We start from the raw sequence: 21,596 nt of genomic DNA on the forward strand, positions 1-21,596 counted from the left end.
TGATACCTTGGACCTTCTCTCTTGGCTTTCCAGAGAGCAGGAAGTGACCAACTCCCATGAAAGAAGCCAGTGGACACGTGATGCTCAGCCAACTCCTCCACATCTCCTTATCCTGATATCTCATGATGGAGGCCACTCTCCTTAGTTCAGGACATATGTTCAACAGAACAAGGGACACCAGATTCATTACTTGATCTGTGTTCAAGTTTTCTATCCTCTCAAAACAATCACTGCAAAAGCCATCAGTTTCACTACATGGGGACACATTACACAAAAATACAAAAAAATCCAATTAGTCACCCTGAAAGAGCTGCGCACTGTGGTTGAAAACTAAAAGACTCCGATTTCTTCTACTAGTCTTGGCTCTCTGTTTTATTATGACTCAGTGTTCCCAACCATGAAAGCATGAAACAAGACAGACAATTTCCTGCATGGGAATATTTTTTTTAATGTAAATTATGTACATAAAATGCTTTACAAATGACAAAATTCTGTATAAAGACATATTTACTACTAACACGCAAGAGGATCCCACACACAGAAAACCCTCAATGAGGTTTTGAAACCAAAGTGCATAAAGATTTAATCACCATCACACCAGGAACACAGCAGTGAGATGTTCCTAGCCCTACTCTCAACATGACAGACGTGCAGAATGGACATTTGTTGGAATAAAGTGTCCTGACTTACAGCAAAAAGAAAGTAGGCTTAAAGTATAAAGCAGCCTAGAGATGTCAGCAAAAGATGGGTATGTATTCAACACCCCTGAGAAGACTCTATAGATCCACTCAAGCCCAAAGAAAATTAGGCAGCTCTGATCACACGTGATAAAACCTGACTTTCCCTCTCCACTGTGATATTTTCAGGTCAGTGCAGCACTGCCTCTGACAACAACTGACCCTCTTGTCCACTGTTCTATATTCTTAGCCCTCCTGCTAATTCCTGGCCCTCCAGGATGGGAGTCTACAAGACATGACAAGGCTTCCTCTTCTCATTTGGCTTCACAAAGACAGAGAACTGAACACATGTGCTATTTCTTTCAGTCCTGTTAGTGTCTAATTCACCTCTACTTTATGTTCCTATCCTTGTTCTTCTTCTGCCCCAGGCTGAATGTCTGCTATCAAGTTGGACCTTAAGTTCATGTTCACTTTTTTTGGTAAAACACAGGTATAGGAATTCCCTGGCAGTACAGTGGTTAGGAGGACTTGGTGCCTTCAATGCCGTGGGCCCTGGTGGGGGAACAAAATCCTGCAAGCTTCATGGCGAAGCCACACACAAAAAAGACAGGGTATAAAGGCATAAAACATTCATTACTCTCCTTTGCACAATCTCTTCTCATTCTGACCATTTTGGCCCTGACTGTGTGTGTGAAGGTTGCCTGGACCAAGACAGAAACCCTTCTGTGCCATCCATTGTAGAAGATGAGCCAATGGAACCAGTGGTGAAGCCCAGACGTTCTCTCCTTTTAAAGTAAACACTTTTCAGTTCCAGAGAGCTGTAAACAGCCCAGCATGATGGCAGCAGTGTTGGCTTGAGGCTAGCCCCAGCACACCCTGGAACAAACAAGCCTGACTCAGCCAGACCTCCTCCTCTCTGAAAGCACACTCACCATCGGTCAAGACGAGCAATCACCCCTTGGATCTCTGCCCTGGTAAGTGAAGGCCACGAAGTGCTCCCGCTGCCCCCTACTCCTGCCTTACCAGCTGCCACCCTGAGCTGGTCATTTAAGTGCCACCTGCCTCAATCTTCTCTCTGAAATAGGAGACAATAATAAATTTACCTCTAAGATGGCTAGAGAACTAAAGAAGTTCATACATGTCCAAGGCACATAGAAAGTACTGGGTCAAGGTTTGTTGTTATTATTTATTAGTCATGGTAGTTGGGAAAACACTGGAAGCAGCATACTGTGTTCAGCTACCACCTAAGCTGCAAACTTCACTTTATTGTTTAGTTTGCATCTATCATATACTAGATATCATGATCTTGGTGCAAAAGTAATCGCGGTTTTACACTGTTGACCTTTGCTGTTTGATATTGAAATACATTCATAAATAAATGTGGTTATGTTATACATCATTTTAATGTGTATTTCTCACTTTATGCTTTTTTGCTAATGACTTATTAGCTGCTGTGTATTTTATATTTATCTTAGACTAGGAAAATGATGTTAGACAGAAAGAAAATTCAAGTAAATCTCTTATTTAAGTTCAAAATAGGATTTAGAGCAGCAGAGACAACTTGCAACATCAACAACACAATTGGCCCAGGAACTGCTAATGAACATACAGTTCAGTGGTGCTGGTTCAAGAAGTTTTGCAAAGGAGAGGAGAGCCTTGGAGGTGAAGAGTGCAGTGGCCAGCCATTGGAAGTTGATAATGCCCAACTGAGAGCCATCATCGAAGATGATCCCCTTACAACTACATGGGAAGTTGTTGAAGAACTCAATGTCAACCATTCTACAGGTCATTTGGCATTTGAAGCAAATGAGAAAGATGAAGAAGATTGATAAGTGGGTGCCTCATGAGCTGACTGCAAATCAACAAAATCATCCTTTTGAAGTTGTCTTCTCTTATTCTACACAGTAACAATGCACCATTTCCCTATCAGATTGTGATGTGCAAAGATAAGTGCATTTTATGCAACAGGCAGTGATGACCAGCTCAGTGGTTGGACCAAGAAGAAACTCCAAAGCACTTGCCAAAGCCAAACTTGCACCAAAAAAAAAAAGTCATGGTCACTGTTTGGTCATCTGCTGCCGATCTGATCCACTACAGCTTTCTGAATCCTGGTGAAAATATCACATCTGAGAAGCATGCTCAGCAAATTGATGAGATGTACCAAAAGCTGCAACACCTGCAGCAAGCACTGGTCAAGAGAAAGGGCCCAACTCTTCTCCATGACAATGCCCAACTGCACATCACACAACCAATGCTTCAAAAGTTGAAAGAATTGGGCTACAAAGTTTTGCCTCATCTGCCATATTCACCTGACTTCTTGCCCACTGACTACCACTTCAAGTATCTTGACAACTTTTTGCAGAGAAAATGCTTTCACAACCAGCAGGACGCAGAAAATGCTTTCCAAGAATTCAATGAATCCTGAAGCATGAATTTTTATGCTATAGGAATAAACAAACTTATTTCTCATTGTCAAAAATTTGTTGACTATAATGGTTCCTATTTTGATTAATAAAGATGTGTCTGAGCCTAGTTATAATGATTGAAAAGTCATGATCTGAAACCACAACTACATTTGCACCAACCTAATAACATTATTACAGGCATTAGGGAAGCAAAGACAGACATGATTCCTGCCTAGTTAGAGCTCACTGTCTAGTAAACTTGTTCATCTTTATTCAAATCATACAACATGATTTTTTAAAATGCAGAACTATCTTGGGATGAGCTGTGATGCTGAACATTTTTGTGCATCAGATAACTGCTAGTACCTGGACTGTTGGTCTTGGACGTTGGTTGAATTCCCTCATACCAGGAGCCCAAAGGGAAAAGAATCACACCCTCTGGAGCAGGGTTGGCATCACAGTCGGCCCATGTCCTAGGGCTCGTCAATGTTCTCTGCCCAGAGTGACCTATATGAGGTGCCATTGGCTCTGCACCCTGCTAGACAGTAGAGGAGTGGCACTCAGCTGGCAGGACCACAAGGCCAGGCCACCATACCTCGATGGAGTCCTGGATATGAAAAAGAGTAAGAGCTAACCACCAATCCCAGCCTCTTCCTCCAGCCACTGGCTCCATTCTGACCCACTGGAGGACTGCTGTACCCAATTATGATTGCTGCACCTCACCCGTTCTGTAGGTCTGCTCCTCTCTCAGCAGGCAAAATACAATTCTGTTTAGTAACAGCATGCATCACATAACCGAATGTTAGCATAAAATGTGGGCCTATACAAAAGCTATCATTCATCTGTGTTTATATCTCCTATGAATGATTCTGCTCTCAAAGAAATGCCCTGGAAAGAGCTTCCCCTTCTCTCCACCCCTTACCTCCTCCTCCTGCAAGGCAGGAAGGAGGAAAGCTCATCTGACAAGTAAGAATACATCTGGGTAGTCACAGCTACCCAGAGGTGCCTCCAAAGCAAAAGCCAGGCTCTTGTACTTCACCTGTTCTCCTGGGCTGTTAGGTACCTTAGGGCTCGCCTTGAACATTCAGACTCTATATAGTGAGCCTGCCAGGCATACGCAAGTGTCAATATCATTATGGCCACCTATGACTCTCAGGTCATAGCACAGTTCCCACAAGTATGTTTGATAAATGTTTGTGGAATTAATAGGTACACCATGGAAGGACAGATGTTTTTTTCTAAATTAGTCATTAGGAATTATTCACACCCACAGCATGACTCAAGGATGAACAGAGGGCAAACATCCCACAGACCCAAATATTCCTACTCATTCATAAATGTTTACACTGACCACAGAAACTTAACCTCCATGGCTCACAAGATGAAGTTCTCCATTTTAGAAAATGAGAGACAAAGAAAGAACCAAATCCACATCAGTTGGGAACAACTGGAAGATCCCTGGGGATCCCTTCTCAGGTACCTGCCAGAAAAGAAGGCTCAATGCCTGTTTATTTAATGCATGGTTAGAGATACAAGTCAGCATTTTAAATTTCACCAAGAGAACCAAAGAATGCCTACAATGAGAAATTCAGAAGGATGAGAAAAAAAATCTTTGAGATTATTTTCCATGTTTAGATGAAGAAACTATAATCTTGAGACCAACAGATCTTCTCAAGGTCACATTGGTAGCAAACCACAAAGCAGAGCTCCCCACGTTACACAATGAACAGAGCTGGTTAGGTACGTGGTATGGTCAGAGTCCTCCGAGGGTCCCCCCAACTCACCCTCCAATTCCAGGTGGCTCCTGGCACTGGCACCCGAAACTCCATCATTAAGTACGTAGTTGGTCATAATGATGTGTGTCCAGTTAAACTTTGCTGTAAAAGCAGACACCTACACTTATCACTGTATTAAAAAGCTACATTTCAGAACCTCTCAAGTAAATGAGATGAGAGCTGCTCATTATTAAAGACGATTCCTAATTACCAGGAAATTCTGAGAAGGGAGGGATAGGTTAGTGCAAATCAATCCAGAACCTGACACTGCTGAAAAAGGTCAACGAGCAGAGAAGCACAGGAAGACCTGCTAAAAGGAAGGAAAACAGACACCTACATGTTCACAGAGTTGTAATTTGCTTAGAGGCAGTTTTTAATACATACAACATTTTGAACTATATGAGTACTCAGGCTCAAACTGCTTAGCTCAAAGATGTGGGCCCCTCATTCACCCATTTGCACCCCCTACTCACATTGTAGGAACTCTTCCTTTTAACAGAACAAACGTATTTTCAATCCCTGCGTAACTCAATTATTTTCACCTTGTGGCATACATCTGTCTAAACATGCACCACCATGCTTCTTCATTCTTCCTGGTTATTCGCCAGCATCAAGCTTTGCTTTTAGGGGACTTCCTTGGTGGTCCAGTGCTTAAGAATTCGCCTTGCAATTCAGGGGACATGGGTTCGATCCCTGGTTGGGGAACTAAGATGCCACATGCAGAGGGGCAACTAAGCCCGTACAAGGCACTACGCAGCACAACCAGGGAGTCCGTGTGCCACAACTACTACTGAAGCCCGCACACCACAACTCGAGAATCCGTGCACTGCAACGAAAGATCTCGCGTGATACAATGACGAGCTGACACAGCCAAAGAAATAAATCTTCTTTAAAAAATAAAAAGCTTTGTTTTTAGAAACTAGTCTTTCCAGAAACTAGAAACTATAGTCTGTCCAGTTGGCAGAAACCCTCTCCTCTCCTCGGCTCTCAGGATTCTCATCTGTAGCCTTCTCAGTGCGGAGTCCGCACTGAAACAACCATGAGAAGTTATGCCTTATGTCCATTTGGCATGGAGCAGTCAATGGCACTTTCACAGGTGTCCTTTCACTTGATGTGCTCAACAGGTTACAAAGGAAGACGAGTTTGGTTTTGCTTTGTATTTCACAGATGGAGACAGAGGATCTGGGAGGGGAGGTGAATTCCTGGCCTGTGTGTGGCATATACTGCTGTCTCCCATCAGACTACTAAGAAGGCAGTGCTGGTTTTCCAGTAATCCCGCTTGTCCGCCTATGCTCACCAAGACAGCTGAATAAGTCATCTACGAATCTCAGTCCCTTCGCATGTTACCTATCAGTCCTTCCTCTGACAAGGAAGGAAGAAAGCTCCACATTTAAACAAAATATTCCTCTGTATTTATTTGGCTGCACAGGGTCTTAGTTGCAGCACAGAGGATCTTTAGTTGCAGCGTGAGAACTTGTTAGCTGTGGCATGTGGAATCCAGTTCCCCAACCAGGGATCAAACCCGGGCCCCATGCATTGAGAGCTCAGAGCCTTAGCCACCAGACCACCAGGGAAGTCCCTAAAAGGCTCAACATTCAACTCTGATTTTGAATTCTTTTACATCCTAACTCATACAAATGATTTGAAGCTGTTTACAGAAATAGGAAAGAGAAATGAAAGGTCAGGTCTAAGAAAAAAAAAAAATAGAAGAAAAACAAAAGTGAAGGTCAAGACCAGGAGAACTGTGAATTATTTACTATTCATTTGGCTAACTGGGAATAAACACATCCTATTATTTCTTCTGACCCCAGTGACAAGCCTGTAAAATCCTAAGAAAGTGATTCTTGAGGCTACTGCTGATGTTGATAAACACAAGCTTTGTCACTAAAGGTACACATCCCTGGAATGGGTACAGATAGACTAGCTTTTACTTGGGACGAAAAAAAGAGAGGGCTTTGTCCTACAATGATATGGGAAAAGTATATATTCAGTGTGTTTCTGACTGAACCTGGAAGAATGTATGAAAGGAACTGCACACAAGTCCCCCCTCAGGTCATCTTTCTCACAAGTCCCCCCTCAGGTCATCTTTCTCACAAGTCCCCCCTCAGGTCATCTTTCTCAAGCTTGTGACGAATTTAATGCTAAAATAGCATACACCTGACTGAAGGTGGCTGCCAAGTGTGCCCTTCAGGTGTGAAGTGACAACACAGACCATCATGCTTGGTTTCACTTAAGAAACTGAAGAAAATCTCCCACTTCCTAGCTCCATTTTCTTGCACTGACAGGGTTTTCACCAATGACCTCAGACCAGTGAATTCCTGGCCACAAACCCCCAGCATCATCCATCATTCAAAAAGGTAATAGTGCGTGGTTTTGGCAAGGGTGGATTCTGAAGAAAAAGGAGTATTAAAAACATATTATTTCTGTTTCTTTATGTTAATCCATTAGCCATAAATCAGGCAGCGCATTTGTGTTAGAGCCCAGACTTAAAAATCTGGCACTTACGTGGAGAATGGAAACAAACCAAGGGATGTGACTAAAATTTACATTTCTGGAGAGTCAAAGTCCATCAGCATATTATCAGAGTACCAATCTCAGCATTTACTCATGGGACGAGATTTTCCAAAGGATCTCCATTTTCTATAGTTATTCATTCCAAGATCACCCTTGTTTTATATCTAAAAATTGCAATGTTTCAGTTACACTTAATATAGCCTGTGGTATCCCAAATCTTAGCCTTAGACGTCATTCAGCTCAGCTCTCTATAAAATACATAAATCTTTGCTCTAACTTTCCCATTCTTCTGAATTCCTTACCTTCATTTATTTTTTAAATTTCTTAAATCAAAAAGAATAGCAAGGAACATAGAAGCAATTATGTGTCTGGCACTGGTTCTAAGCCCTTTTCATAGTCACTGAATCTTTGCGGTGACCCCAAGCTAAGAAATTTAGGCTTCACCCAGGGAAGACAGTCAGGACACAGTGGTTACGTGGCTTGACAGAGACCACTGCTGAGGGCTCTGCCTCCAACTGTGTGCTTCTAAAACAGAAAGAAAAGGAAAAATAAATGCAGCGCTTGTGTTAAAAGAGTAGGACAAGGCATGAGCTGTGTATTTTTTTTTAAACTAACAACTGGATTTTTATTGGTTGTAGTATTAACATGTCATACACTGAACTAAGCACTTGACTTAGTAAATGAGAGAGTCCTTATTTACCCTGGAAAATCAGGCTTAAGAGGCTATGTCTCCTAAGCAACAGGCTCACAGAGGTGCAAGGGGAGGTTGAATCTAGACTTTCTGTCAGCCCTGCCTTACCCAAAGATGAGCACTGCTAATATTTTGACACACCTCCTTTCTTTGTTTATGCATAATTTTATGTAGGTTGGAGTTCTGCATCCTGACGCTCCCATTTTAATTACACAATCATCATTTTCCACAGTATCGCAAAGTTTTTAGGAACACTGTTTAAACAGATGTGTAACGTTGCAATGCAAGGCATCCTGATTTACTCTGCTCTATCTTCATTTTTGTGTACATCAGCTACCTGTTTTTGCTATTATGAAAAAGGCTGTGAAAAGATTTTTCTATTTAAAAATTCTTGTTATTTATTTCAGACTTTCTTAAGCTAGGTTTTTCTTTAAAAGAATCATCAATATTTTTAAAAGGCAACCCAGAAGATGTTAAGGTAAGAAGGAAAAATGAAATCTGAATGTACAGATATTAGTGGTTTGATTTATGGATTAGCTAAGTGAATATGCATTAGCAACTGGAAAAGCCAGAAATCAATTTAGATTTTTATGGTGCAGTCCATCGCACAGAATGATTCTGCTAGCAAGGGCTCAGGCTGCAAAGGACTCTATCAAAGGACAAAGTAGACAAAAGGCATGAATGGGGGGAAAACAGCTGGCATGGGCAATAAACCAGTGTTACAGAAAAGAGGCAGAGGAAAGATGGATGCTTAACATACATTTAAAAATATATTGCAAACAGTGGAAATAACAGACAAAAGAAATAATTAGACTTTACTAAAGAAAATAGCATGGATGTGCATGGTCAATATCAATGTTCTGCTTTCTGTAAGTCCAAGTATCTGACACAGTCCAGTAGACAGAATCAGAATTACAAGAAAGATATTAACAAAACTGAAGTGCTATGATGGAGCACCATTTTCCTATACATAATAAAATAAAGCCAAATCAAAAGTCTTGCCAATTTCATCAGTGAGTGACAGATAAGATTTACATTTACATTACATTTCCAAATGACAAAACTAAATCTAATTTAAAGTCTGTGTACATAAATATTACTTCATTAAGAGCATGAGAAAGAAAGGAACATGTCCCCAGGGTTATGACATGAAATGATGAACTCTTGACAGCATGGGTAAGCATAGCATAGTATGATTTTAAGGTAGTGTTATAGTTCTCTAAAACCTAGACTATTTGGAAAACAATTCTGAGAACACAAGCAAAATTTAAGCTAAAAGGGGATAAACAACAGAAGAAAATAGAGAGACCAGTCAAGGGAGAGGGAAACCAAGGATAAGGATCTCTAAAGAAATGAAATGACTGAAGTGTTTTCTGGCTTTGAAAGTAAGAGTGCCTCATCAACAGGAATTATGATACAAATTCTGTCATCTATCAGTAGTAGCTTATAAAACTGATACTCATCCTGTCCTCCAACACAATACTCAACATATGTTTATGGGCTGAATTGTGTCCACACCTCTCCCCATTCCTAAAACTCATGTGTTAAAGTTCTGATCCTAAGAATCTCAGAATGTGGCTTTATTTTGAGATAGGGTATTTATAGATATAATTGAGGTTAAAATAATGTTAGAGCAGGCCCTAATCCAAAATGATGGGTATCCTTAAAAAAGGGAAAAACTGAACACACGGACATGGATAGAGGGAAGTTAATGTGAACAGACACAGGGAGACAGGCATCTACAAGCCATGGAGAGAGACCTGGAACAGATCCTCCCTCTCTAGCCTTCAGAAGGACACCTTGATCTTGGACTTCCAGCCTCCGGAATGGTGAAACAGTCAATTTCTGCTGTTTAAGCCATCTAGTTGGGGCTTCTTTGTTATGGCAGGTTCAGCAAACTTATACACTTAGAATTATGTTTCAATTCAGATTTCAACTAGTACCATTTTCCTAAATACAGGAAATTAGTACAATTTTGACACAAACTGACTAATGTGTAGTAAATACATGTTTTCTTTATGAACATGTAAAGGTAGGCATAGGCTTTCCTGGTGGCTCAGTGGTAAAGAACTTGCCTGCCAATGCAGGAGATACAGGTTTGATCCCTGGGTGGGGAAGATTCTCTAGAGAAGGAAATGGAAACCCACTTCAGTTATTCTTGCCTAGAAAATCCCATGGACAGAGGAGGCTGGTGGGCTACAGTCCATGGGGTTGCAAAAGAGTCGGACACAACTTAATAACTAAACAACAACAGAGGAAGGCATAGATGCAGCTACTGCCGTATGCAAAGGCACATGGATATGGATATATTCTGTATAACGTCACAAGAGTAGCAAGTGATGGCAGGGGATAGGGGTGACAGGAGGGGTAGGGGCTCTAACTTGGATATACCTACCTCCAAGGCCCATGGCCTTGCTATAATACCACCCAACAAATCTAGATTGTAATGTGGAAAGGATAGTATGATTGAAGACAAGTAGAACTTGGAATTCTTAGAGGAAAATATGGGAGAAACTATGTGTTTTATTGGAGTGATAAAATGGTATTTTTTTGAGTGTGGTATTTTTTTTCTCCTTTAGTTATACACTTTTCCATGAATTTAAATAAATTCAACTACAACAAAAGAACACTTTCAATTACTCTAATCTTGATGAAAGGGAATGGCTCTCTTCCTTCTAAGATCATCCCTTCCATTGTACAAAGAGATAGGAAGCTCCCCAGGCCTTTTTATGTCAGGCAATTCCATTAAATAGTCCATCCCTCAACTGAGTTATTTTCACAACATTCTGCAGAACCTCTCCACCTTGTTCAACACAACTACCTTAAGTTGTAGAACTAACTGTCAAAAGTACAAGTAACTCATAGACACAGTAAAAGTCAGATGCCAAGGCTAGGGAGAAAGCATCAGAGGCGGCTGATTAACTGGCCAATCAGTAACTAGTTACCAATCACTTACAGTGTATAAGACACTGTGCTGAGTGCTTCAGGGAAAAATGAGATGAAACACGGCTGGACCTACATTTAGTGGGCTTAAATGCTCAGAGGGCACATATAACCCACAACCAGAGAGAGGACCCCTCTGTGAGATAACCACGGAATTCTAGAAAAAGGGAGATGTAATGACAAGAGGACCAGAAGTATCCACAGGATGAAGATAGGACTCTGGGAAGAGTCAGCTGAGAATCATATTAGGCTGAGGGTGAGAAGTGAACTTAGCCTTAAGCAAAGGACAGGATCTGAGTAGATAAGGAAGAGGATTTGAGTAGATGAGAGAGAAAAATAGCCCTCCAGATGGTGTTAGGAGAAGCTACCCTTTAACTCTTCTTTCAAGATTCAGCTTGTCACCCCTCCTACTCCTCTCTCAGACTATACTCACCTCCCAGGACTTAGTGATCACCATGCCTCCAGGGCCCAGCACAGAGCCTGGGAGATGCATAAAGACTGAACACTGAGTCACCGTTTCTGAGCCTACTTTTCACACACAATGATGAGCTCCCGGAGGGCCCATAGTTACTTGTTATCCACAGCACTGGGCAGACTTTCAGAACTATTTGATAAACAGTCAGATGCAATTCCTCCATATGATTTCCTTTTTATCACAGAGGAACAAGCGTCAGAAAGAATTTATAGTTCTGTTAAAAAATTGGGCCAGTTCCTTCAGATTTAAAATAACCATCTATCAGCCAAATTCAAGCATATCCCCTCCACTGTCTTGACTAATTCTGAGACAAACCATGTTACAGAGAAAACAAATTTGGTCTTGGAGTTAGAACACATGGCTTTCAATGGTAGTACCACCACTTAGGGCCTGTGTGACTTTGTGATTCCAGAGCTGAAATGCACACCGAGTCTCAGCTCACACAAAACTCACTTAAAATAACAAAGATCTTGTTGGGAAAGTCTAACCACAGTATTAGCTGCTACTATTAATACCTAATATGCTGTTTGGATAAAAACAAAAAATGTGGAATTCTAAGTTATTCCACCTCCCAAAAGAGATACAAAGACAGATAATTGATAGTTATTTGGCTGGTGGACAGGGTAGGAAGGGTAATGGCTCCTTAATAAGAATTAACTTCCTACACCCTGTTTGAGTGATTCTTTCTCCCCCTTACCTAAAAGGTAGTCAGTGGGATAATTTTATGACTCAGATAGGTTTCAGATGCAGAAAATTTTTAGACAAGGCAGGGTGGCATCATGGATACTCTAGTCCTTAAATCTTACATAGAACTAATTTAAAAAGAGAGATAACCGAGTTTCAGCCCTGGATCTGCTTCTCACTATGGCAGGAAGCCAACTACTGCAACTGAATGGTGTACAAAATGCTCAATCCTTAAAGAAGCATTCATCCACTTATTCACTCACATAGACTCACTGAGTGCCATTTACTGGACCAGATGCTGCTCCACGGACAAAGAGAGCCCCAGCAAGCAATACAGGGTGATGAGTCTCGAATAAGAACTAATGTCACTCTGATCAGGAAAGTCCTCTCTCAGTGTTTAAGTGATTGTAGGATGAAGTAAGGGCTCTAAGTGGCTGTGAGTCCTTGAGGTTCCTGAAGAGCTCTAAGATTAGTCTGGGTCCTTGGCAGACGAAACTTAACTGGGGGTGCTTCAGCTAGAATGGGAATGGCCTATAGCACAGGCAGGCAAGAACTGACCACCCAGACGGCTCTGCCCCACACAGTGGCACAAGTCCTCAGCAGGACGCTGTGTCCTCTTTGAATGATCTGGGCTTCCCTGGTAGCTCAGAGGTAAAGAATCCACCTGTTAATGCAGGAGGCCTGAGCTGGATCCCTGGGTCGGGAAGATCACCTGAAGAAGGAAATGGCAACCCACTCCAGTATTCGTGCCTAGAGAATCCCCATGGACAGAGGAGCCTGGTGGACTACACTCCATGGGGTTGCAAAGAGGTGGATACAACTGAGCAACTAACACACACATAATTAAAGGCCTAAAAATAGCTGCTGGGGTTGTCTCAAAAGCTGTGAGGAGGGGAGAAAACAACTTCTCATCAGTACTTATGTGACTACTGTGTTTTACTGGGGGCCTGATGGCAGCATCCACTGTTATCCTTGTGGGCTTACATCACCATGGCTCCCAATGAAGCTGCAACCGACAGGTTTTATCATCATTACCAATATTTCATATATAAAAATATGACTATTAAAATACTACTATCAAACTCTCACACTTAAAAAGAATGATAGATGGTCATTTGTGTTACAGAAGGTATCCTGACATACAAATGAATTCACTGAGCAAGCCTTCTTGAAAATTCACATCGAGTCTCATTGTTTATCATCAAGTCCTCAAGGGACTGCAGCCTTTAACTCTGGGTCCCTCATCAAAAACAGTCTTAAGGGCCCCAGACATAAGAGTCATGCTCCAGTCTGCTCTGTTATTTCAGTAGATCTCAACTTTCTCTGGATTGGTTCTGATTTTAAATTTCAATGGCTCCATGTTTCACAAAGATTTTATGTACTCTCCAAACTACATACATTTGTAATAATCAACCTTCCACTTTCTGGTCACCAAAGACTTAACTCTGATCAAAAAGCATAACCACCTTCTCCACACTGGGGTCCAGGAACTCAAGCCAAGTAAAAGAGCGAGGCTTTCCCTGTGCTCACCTGCCTGCCTTGAGGATTTTCAAAATGGAGAAAGCATGCTCAAGGGCCGTCCAAGCAAAGAGGCATGGATTTGCTTCAGGCTCCTTCCCAGGCTTCTACCTTCCTCAAGAAAGGCAGGTGAGCACCTACTGGGGTTGGGCTCGGGGCTGCTCTGAGGGTCTCCATCCTTTATGGTGGCTGCTGGACCAGGCGCAACAGAATGACAATCCAGGAAGGACTGAGGCCAGGGCTGGGAGAAGGCACACATTAGGGAAGCCAGAGGGACCAGAACCAGAAAGGGATGGGAAGCTGATGGGAAGAAAGCTGGGGGACACACGGGAAACTGTCAGTCAAACTCATCTATGTATTTTGCTTTTGGGGAGCATAATTATAATCCAAGCTTCCCCTGATTGTCACTATCCTGAGTGAGAAGGGGTTGGCTAAATATTTCAATGCCCCAGAAAAAAAAAAATTATAATGAAAAATCCTTTTGAGTTTTCTCATGTATACCCTTGAAAGGCATGTATAAAATTGACTGAGAAAAAGTCTCTTCATTCTCTCCCCCCTGCCTTAGTGGTGACTCTCTCTGTGAGCCAGTCTAAATGTCAAAAGAAAAAGGCATCTTCTCAGGAAAATATAAATATTTATAGATAGCATTACTCCATCACTCCTGAAATGTTAAACAGACCAATTTCTTCATTCTTCTCTTTATTGATTTAGGTATGCAGTACATAATAATCAGAAAGCAAAAAAAAAAGAAGGTAACAGAATGCAAGTCACTAGGTCATGCAGCAAATAAATGGAGACCAAAAATAATATTCATTAAATCTCTCTGTGATATATCCCCAGAGAGGTACCAGAAACAAGAAATCAATGTCAAAAAAAACCAGCCTCAGGCCATTGGAGATTGACTGCTCAACTACTTTCTTCTGTGATGAGAGCATCCAAGCCTGTGAAATTCTTGCTCCAATATACATGCTCTCAAGGGCTAATTTTCACCAGCTGACTGAAGGGCCAGTGAGAAAGAGTAGAAATGTAGGGGGGATATCAAGTCTTCATTCAGCTCTGAAAATATTTTGGGAAAGCGAAGAGGAACTAAAAAGCCTGTTGGTGAATGAAAGTGAGAATGAAAAGGCCGGCTTAAAACTCAACATTCAAAAAATGAAGATCATGGCATCTGGTCATATCACTTCATAGCAAATAGATGGGGAAACAATGGAAACAGTGAGAAACTTTATTTTCTTAGACTCCCAAATCCTGCAGATGGTGACTGCAGCCATGATATTAAAAGACACTTGCTCCTTGGAAGAAAAGCTATGAAAAACATAGACAGCATATTAAAAAGCAGAGACATGACTTTGCTGACAAAGGTCCATCTAGTCAAAGCTATGGTTTTTCCAGGAGTCCTGTATAGATGTGAGAGTTGGACCATAAAGAAAGCTGAGTATTGAAGAATTGATGCTTTTGAGCTGTGGTGTTGGAGAAGACTCTTGAGAGTCGCTTGGACTGCAAGGAGATCCAACCAGTCCATCCTAAAGGAAATCAGTCCTGAATATTCATTGGAAGGACTGATGCTGAAGCTGAAGCTCCAATACTTTGACCACCTGATGCGAAGAACTGACTCATTGGTAAAGACCCTGATGCTGGGAAAGATTGACAGCAGGATGAGAAGGGGACAACAGAGGATAAGATGGTTGGATGGCATTACTGACTTAATGAACATGAGTTTGAGCAAGCTCCAGGAGATGGTGAAGGACAGGGAAGCCTGGCATGCTGCAGTCCATGGGGTCGCACATAACTGAGCAAACTGACCTGAATTGAACCTCAATTTTCTTGGCCTCTATTAGACCTGAAGTCTCATGTCTGTTTTCTGGGTCCCTCTTACGAAACCCCAAATTGGGTTCTACTGGCATGACAGTCATCTTCACAAGTGATAGCCAACTTGGAATAAGTAAGGATTATGATTAATCAGTGTGGTATCTGCACAGCTTTTCCAACTCAAGAAAGGTGCCCCATTGTATTGTCAATTAACTCTATCAACTAGCTCTATCAGCTTGACTGAAAAGTTTTTCTTCAAAAATCAATTACTGTAACCTATCACATCAATAGGTTTTCTAAAAAATATCACACAATCATGTTAATAGATGCAGAGAAAGCATTTGACAAAATCCAACACCCATTAACGATAGAAAACTCTCAGTAAACAGGAAATAGAAAAGAATTTTCTCAACTTCATAAAGATTATCTATGAAAAATCTAAAGCTAACATTATACTTAAAAAGGTGAGAAACTTAAAGCTTTTTCACTAAGATCAGGTAAAAAGCAAGGATATTCCTTCTAACCACTTCTTTTCAACATCACCCAGGGAGTCCTTGCTAATACAATAAGCAAAAGAAAGAAAGAAAAGGTATTCAGACTGGGAGGAAAGAAATTAAAGAGGATGACATGATTCTCTATGTAGAAAATCCAAAAAAGTTGACAAAAAAAATAAAACCCTTGAAGTAATAATTGACTATAATGCATAGTTGGAATATTCAAGTTAATATACAAAACTGAATTTCTTTCCTATACAGAAACAATGATCAAAAAGAATTAAAAATTAAAAATTCCATTTACATCAGTTCCTCCAAAAATAAAATATTTAGGTATTAATATAAATCTAACAAAACACGTATAAGGTCTCTATGTGGAAAACTACAAAATCTAGATAAAATTAAAGAAGTAAATAAATGAAGGGATATCCCATGTTCACAGACAGGAACACATGATACTGTTAAGATGTCTCTTCCCAACTTGATCCATAGATTCAATCAATCCATGTCAATATCCCAACAAGATATTTTATGGGTATCAATGAAGTGATTTTAAAATTTACATGGACTTCCATGGGACTCCTTAGTTCCATGGCTAAGACTCTGCACCCCCAATGCAGTGGGCCTGGGTCCCACTCCTGGTCAAGGAACTAGATCCCACATGCTGCAAATAAGTTCACATGCTATGACTAAAAGATCCTCATGCTGCAACTAAGACCCAGTGCAGCCAAATAAATAAATATTAAAAAAAATAAGCAAATGATTTGAATAATTTTTTTAAGTTTATATGGAGTGATAAAACTCCCAGAATAGCCAACATGACACAGAAGGAAATAACAGTTGGATGGCTGAGGATACTCATTTTAAAACTTATTTACTATTGTACTCCCATTCCACAGTACCATTATCCACAGTAGCCAAGGTTAGGAAATAACCTAAGTACCTGTTGACTGAGAGGTAGATAAAGACAGTATGATATATATACATACATGTATGCATATACTGTGGAATACTTCAGCCTTCAAAAAGGAAGGAAATCTTGTCATTTGTGACAATATGAATGAAACTGGCAGACATTATGTTAATAAGCTGGACAGAGAAAGATGAATACTACATGGTATCCCCTATATATAGAATCCTAAAGAGAAAAAAAAAGAAGTCAAGCTTGTAGAAACAGAAAGATGCTCAGCATTGCTCATTATTAGAGAAGTGCAAATCGAAATTACAATGAATGTAAACTGACACAGCCATGATGGAGAACAATATGGAGATTCCTTTAAAAACTAGGAATAAATCTACCATATAACCCAGCCATTCCACTGCTGGGCATATTCCCTGAGAAAACTACAATTCTAAAAGACACATGTACTCCAGTGTTCACTGCAGCAATATTTACAATAGCCAGGACATGGAAACAACCTAGATGTCCTCTGACAGATGAATGGATAAATAAGTTGTGGTACGTTTATAATGGAATATTACTCAGCCATAAAGAGGAACGGATTTGAGGCAGTTCTAGTGGGGTGGATAAACCTAGAGCCTGTTCATATAGAGTCAGAAAGAGAAAAACAAATATTGTATATTAATGCAAATACATGGAATCTATGGTACTGATGAACCTATCTGTAGGGAAGGAATGGAGACACAGATGTTGAGAAAAGACTTGTGGACACAGTGAGGGAAGGAGAAAGTGGGAAGAACTGAGAAAGTAGCATTGACATATATACCCTATCAAGTGTAAAACAGACAGCTATAGGGAAGTTGCCATACAACACAGGGACCCCCGCCTGGCATTCTGACAGCCTAGAGGGGTGGGGTGAGGGAGGGGAGGGAGGATCAAGAGGGAGGAGACATATATATAAAATTATGACTGACATGTTGTTGTATAGCAGAAACCAACACAACACTGTAAGCAATTTTTCTCCAATTAAAAAAAAAAGCTTGTAGAAATAGTAAACAAGTAGTTGTTAGGGGACTGAGGGGTAGGGAAAATATGGACAGGTTGGTAAAATGGTATAAACTTTTAGATATAAGATAAAGAAGGTCTGAGAATGTAATGTAAAACATTGTGACTATAGTTGATACTGCATTGTAAAACTAAAAATTGCTGAGAGAGCAGAACTTAGATGTTCTTAGCCCCTGCACCCCCCAAAAGGGTAAATATGTGAGATAATGGATATCTTCATAACTCAATAATGAGATCCTTTCACAGTGTATATAGAATAGCAAATCATCATGTTGGCAGTTTTATTTGTCAATTATACCTCAGTAAAGCTGGGGAAAAACAGACTTACTAAAAAGCTACAGCAATCAAGACAGAGTGGTATTGGCAGAAAAATAAACCAATGGACCAATGGATCAGAAGAGAAACGTCAGAAATAGATCCCTACGGATACAATCAGTTGATCTTTGACAAAGAAGCAAAGACAATACAATGGAACAAATAAAGTCTCTTAGCGAATGGTCCTGGAACAACTAGACAACCACACACAAAAAATAAATCTAGACACAAACTTTACATCCTATACAAAAATTAACTCAAAATGGATCAGGAATATAAATGTAAAATAAAAGTATAAAATTCCTAAGAAGATAACACAGGAGAAAATCTGGGATACCTGGGATACGACAATGCCTTTTAAAACATAACACCAAGTACATCATACATGAAAGAATCTATTGATAAGCTGCAACTGATAAAAACTTAAAACTTTTGCCGTATGAAAAACAGCATCAAGAGAAATATTTGCAGAAGACACATCTGATAAATGACTATTATCCAAATCATAAAAACAACTCTTAAAGTCAACAAGAAAAAAAAAAAAGAAAAGAGAAAAAAAAAAGAAGAAAAAAAAAAAAAGTCAACAAGAAGAAAACAAACCACTCAGTTAAAAAGTGGGCCAAAGACCCTAAGAGACATCTTGCCAAAGATATGCAGGTGGCAAGTAAGCATATGAAAAGATGGTGCACATCATGTGTCATCACAGAGATGTAAATCAAAATGAGATACCTACCTATATGCCTATTAGGCTAGCCAAAATCTGGAACACTGACAATATCAAATGCTGTTGGTGAGCATATGGGGCAACAATAACTCTCATCCATCGCTAGTGGGAATGTAAAATGAAACCCATTTTGGGAGAGAATGTGATGATCTCTTACCACACAATCCAGTATTTATCCAAAGGAGCTGAAAATTTATGTCCATATAAAAACCTGCACATGGATGTTTATAGAAGCTTTATTCATAACTGTCAAAACTTGGAAGCAATCAAGCTGTCTTTCAATGTGGTTTAGTCACTAAGTCGTGTCCAGCTCTTGCAACCCCATGAACTGTAGTCTGCCAGACTCCTCCGTCCATGGGATTCTCCAGGCAAGAATACTGGAGTGGGTTGCCATTTCCTGCTCCAGGGGATCTTCTCAACTGAGGAATGAAACCCGGGTTGCCTGCATTGCACACAGATTCTTTACCAACCAAGCTTTGAGGGAAGCCGGTCCTTCAATAGGTGAATGAATTAATAAACTGTGGTACCTCTAGACAAAGGAGTATTGTGTGTGTGTGCTCAGCTGTGTCCTACTCTTTACGACGCTACGGACTGAAGCACACTAGGCTCCTCTGTCCATGGGATTCTCCAGTCAAGAAGACTGGAGGTGGTATTACTCAGTGGTAAAAAAACATTTGGGCTATCAAGTGAGATTTGAGATAGCTCAAATATTGAGCTATCAAGCTATCAACATGAGCTATCAAGCCATGAAAAGACATGGAGAAACCTTAGATGCATATTACAAAATGAAAGAAACCAGTCTGAAAGGGCTACGTACTGTGTAATTCCAACTATGGGACATTCTGGAAAAGGCAGACCTATGGAAACAATAAAAAGGTCAGTGATTTGGGGGTTAGGGGTGGAGTTAAGTAGAGCACAGAGGATTTTTAGGGCAGTGAAAGCAATTTTGTATCATATAAGGATGAACAGGTGTCTGTATATGCATTTGTCCAAATCCACTGAATGTACCACATCAAGAGTGAATCTTCAGGTAAACTATGAACTTTGATAATAGATTTGGGGTCAATATAGATTCATCATTGGTTTAAAAAAATTTTTTCTTTTTTTACTCTATTGAGTGATGTTGATAATTAGGGCAGTTTTGCATATGTGGAAGCAGGGAGTATATGGGGACTGTCTATACTTTCCTCTCAATTTTATATTGTAAATCTAATTTGTAAATCTAAAAATTCTCTTAAAATAATGAAGTCTTATAAAAAATTTTTTTCCTGTAAGATAAAATTCTCAAAATTCTCTTTTCTTGGGTCCATACCTAGAACTGTATATACCTAGGTATATATCTAAACATAATTCTGTGTTTAATTTTTTGAGAAACTGCCTGCTGTTCCGAATCAGCTGTACTATTTACATTCCTCACCAGACATGTATGAGGATTCTACACCTTCTCCCCAACACTCTTTGTCTTTTCTATCATAGCCATTCTAATAGGTAAAGTGCTATCTTACTGTGGTTTTGATTTGCATCTCCCTGATGACTAATGATGCTGAGCACATTTCCATGTGATTATTGACCATCTGTTTATCCTCTTTGGAGAAACAGTTATTCTAAACCTTTTGCTGTTGTTCAGTTGCTCAGTCGTGTCTGACTCTTTGCGACCCCATGGACTACAGCACGCCAGGCTTCCCTGTCCTTCACCATCTCCTGGAGCTTGCTCAAACTCATGTCCATTGAGTCAGTGATGCCATCCAACCATCTCACCCTCTGTTGTCCCCTTCTCCTCCCGCCTTCAGTCTTTCCCAGCATCAGTCTTTTCTAATGAGCCAGCTCTTCAGATCAAGTGGTCAAAGTATTGGAGCTTCAGCATCAGTCATTCCAATAAATATTCAGGACTGATTTCCTTTAGGATTGACTGGTTTGATCTCCTTGCTGTCCAAGGGACTCTGAGGAGTCTTCTCCAACACCACAGCTCAAAAGCATCAATCCTTTGGGGCTCAGCCTTCTTTATGATAAACCTTTACTTCATTTAAAAAACTGGATTATTTGCCTTTATATTGTTGGATTATCTGACTTCTTTATACATATGAAAGTGAAACTGAAAGTCGCTCGGTCATGTCCAACTCTTTGCGACCCCATAGACTGTATAGTCCATGGAATTCTCTAGGCCAGAATACTAGAGTGGGTAGCCTTTCCTTTCTCCAGGGGATCTGCCCAACCCAGGGGTTGAACCCAGGTCTCCCGCATTGCAGGCCGATTCTTTACCAGCTGAGCCACAAGGGAAGCCCCTTTATATATACATATATATATATAATTTTTTTAGATATATATAATTTTTATTGAAGTATAGTTTATTTACAGTGTTGTGCCAATCTCTGCTGTAGAAAGTGACTCAGTTACACACATATAGATAGTCCTTTTTATATTTTTTCCATTATGACTTACGACATATTGAATAGCCCTGTTCTATACAGCAGAACCTTACTGTTTACCCTTCTTATATATAATAGTTTACATCTGCTAATCCCAAACTCTCAGTTCTTCCCTCCTGTTCCCGCCCCCCTGTTTTAGCAACCACAAGTCTGTTCTCTACGTCTGAGAATTTGTTTCTG

The 21,596-nt window shown here is 40.4% G+C and overlaps 1 protein-coding gene across 8 annotated transcripts in view; it reads right to left on the reverse strand.

The window, feature by feature from the left end:
* TLN2 (talin 2) overlaps positions 1–21,596 on the reverse strand; it is a 492,565-nt gene that overhangs the window by 206,468 nt on the left and 264,501 nt on the right. The window contains exon 1 of one of the 8 annotated variants that reach the window (XM_043471777.1): positions 1,610–1,628. The exons of the other annotated variants lie outside the window; for them this stretch is intronic. The gene's annotated coding sequence lies outside the window, so the exon portion shown is untranslated. Of the gene's footprint in view, positions 1–1,609; positions 1,629–21,596 lie in introns of those variants that run through there. 8 annotated transcript variants of the gene reach the window in all.

Source organism: Cervus canadensis, chromosome 6 (assembly GCF_019320065.1).
Source record: "Cervus canadensis isolate Bull #8, Minnesota chromosome 6, ASM1932006v1, whole genome shotgun sequence".
Lineage (NCBI taxonomy): Eukaryota > Metazoa > Chordata > Mammalia > Artiodactyla > Cervidae > Cervus > Cervus canadensis.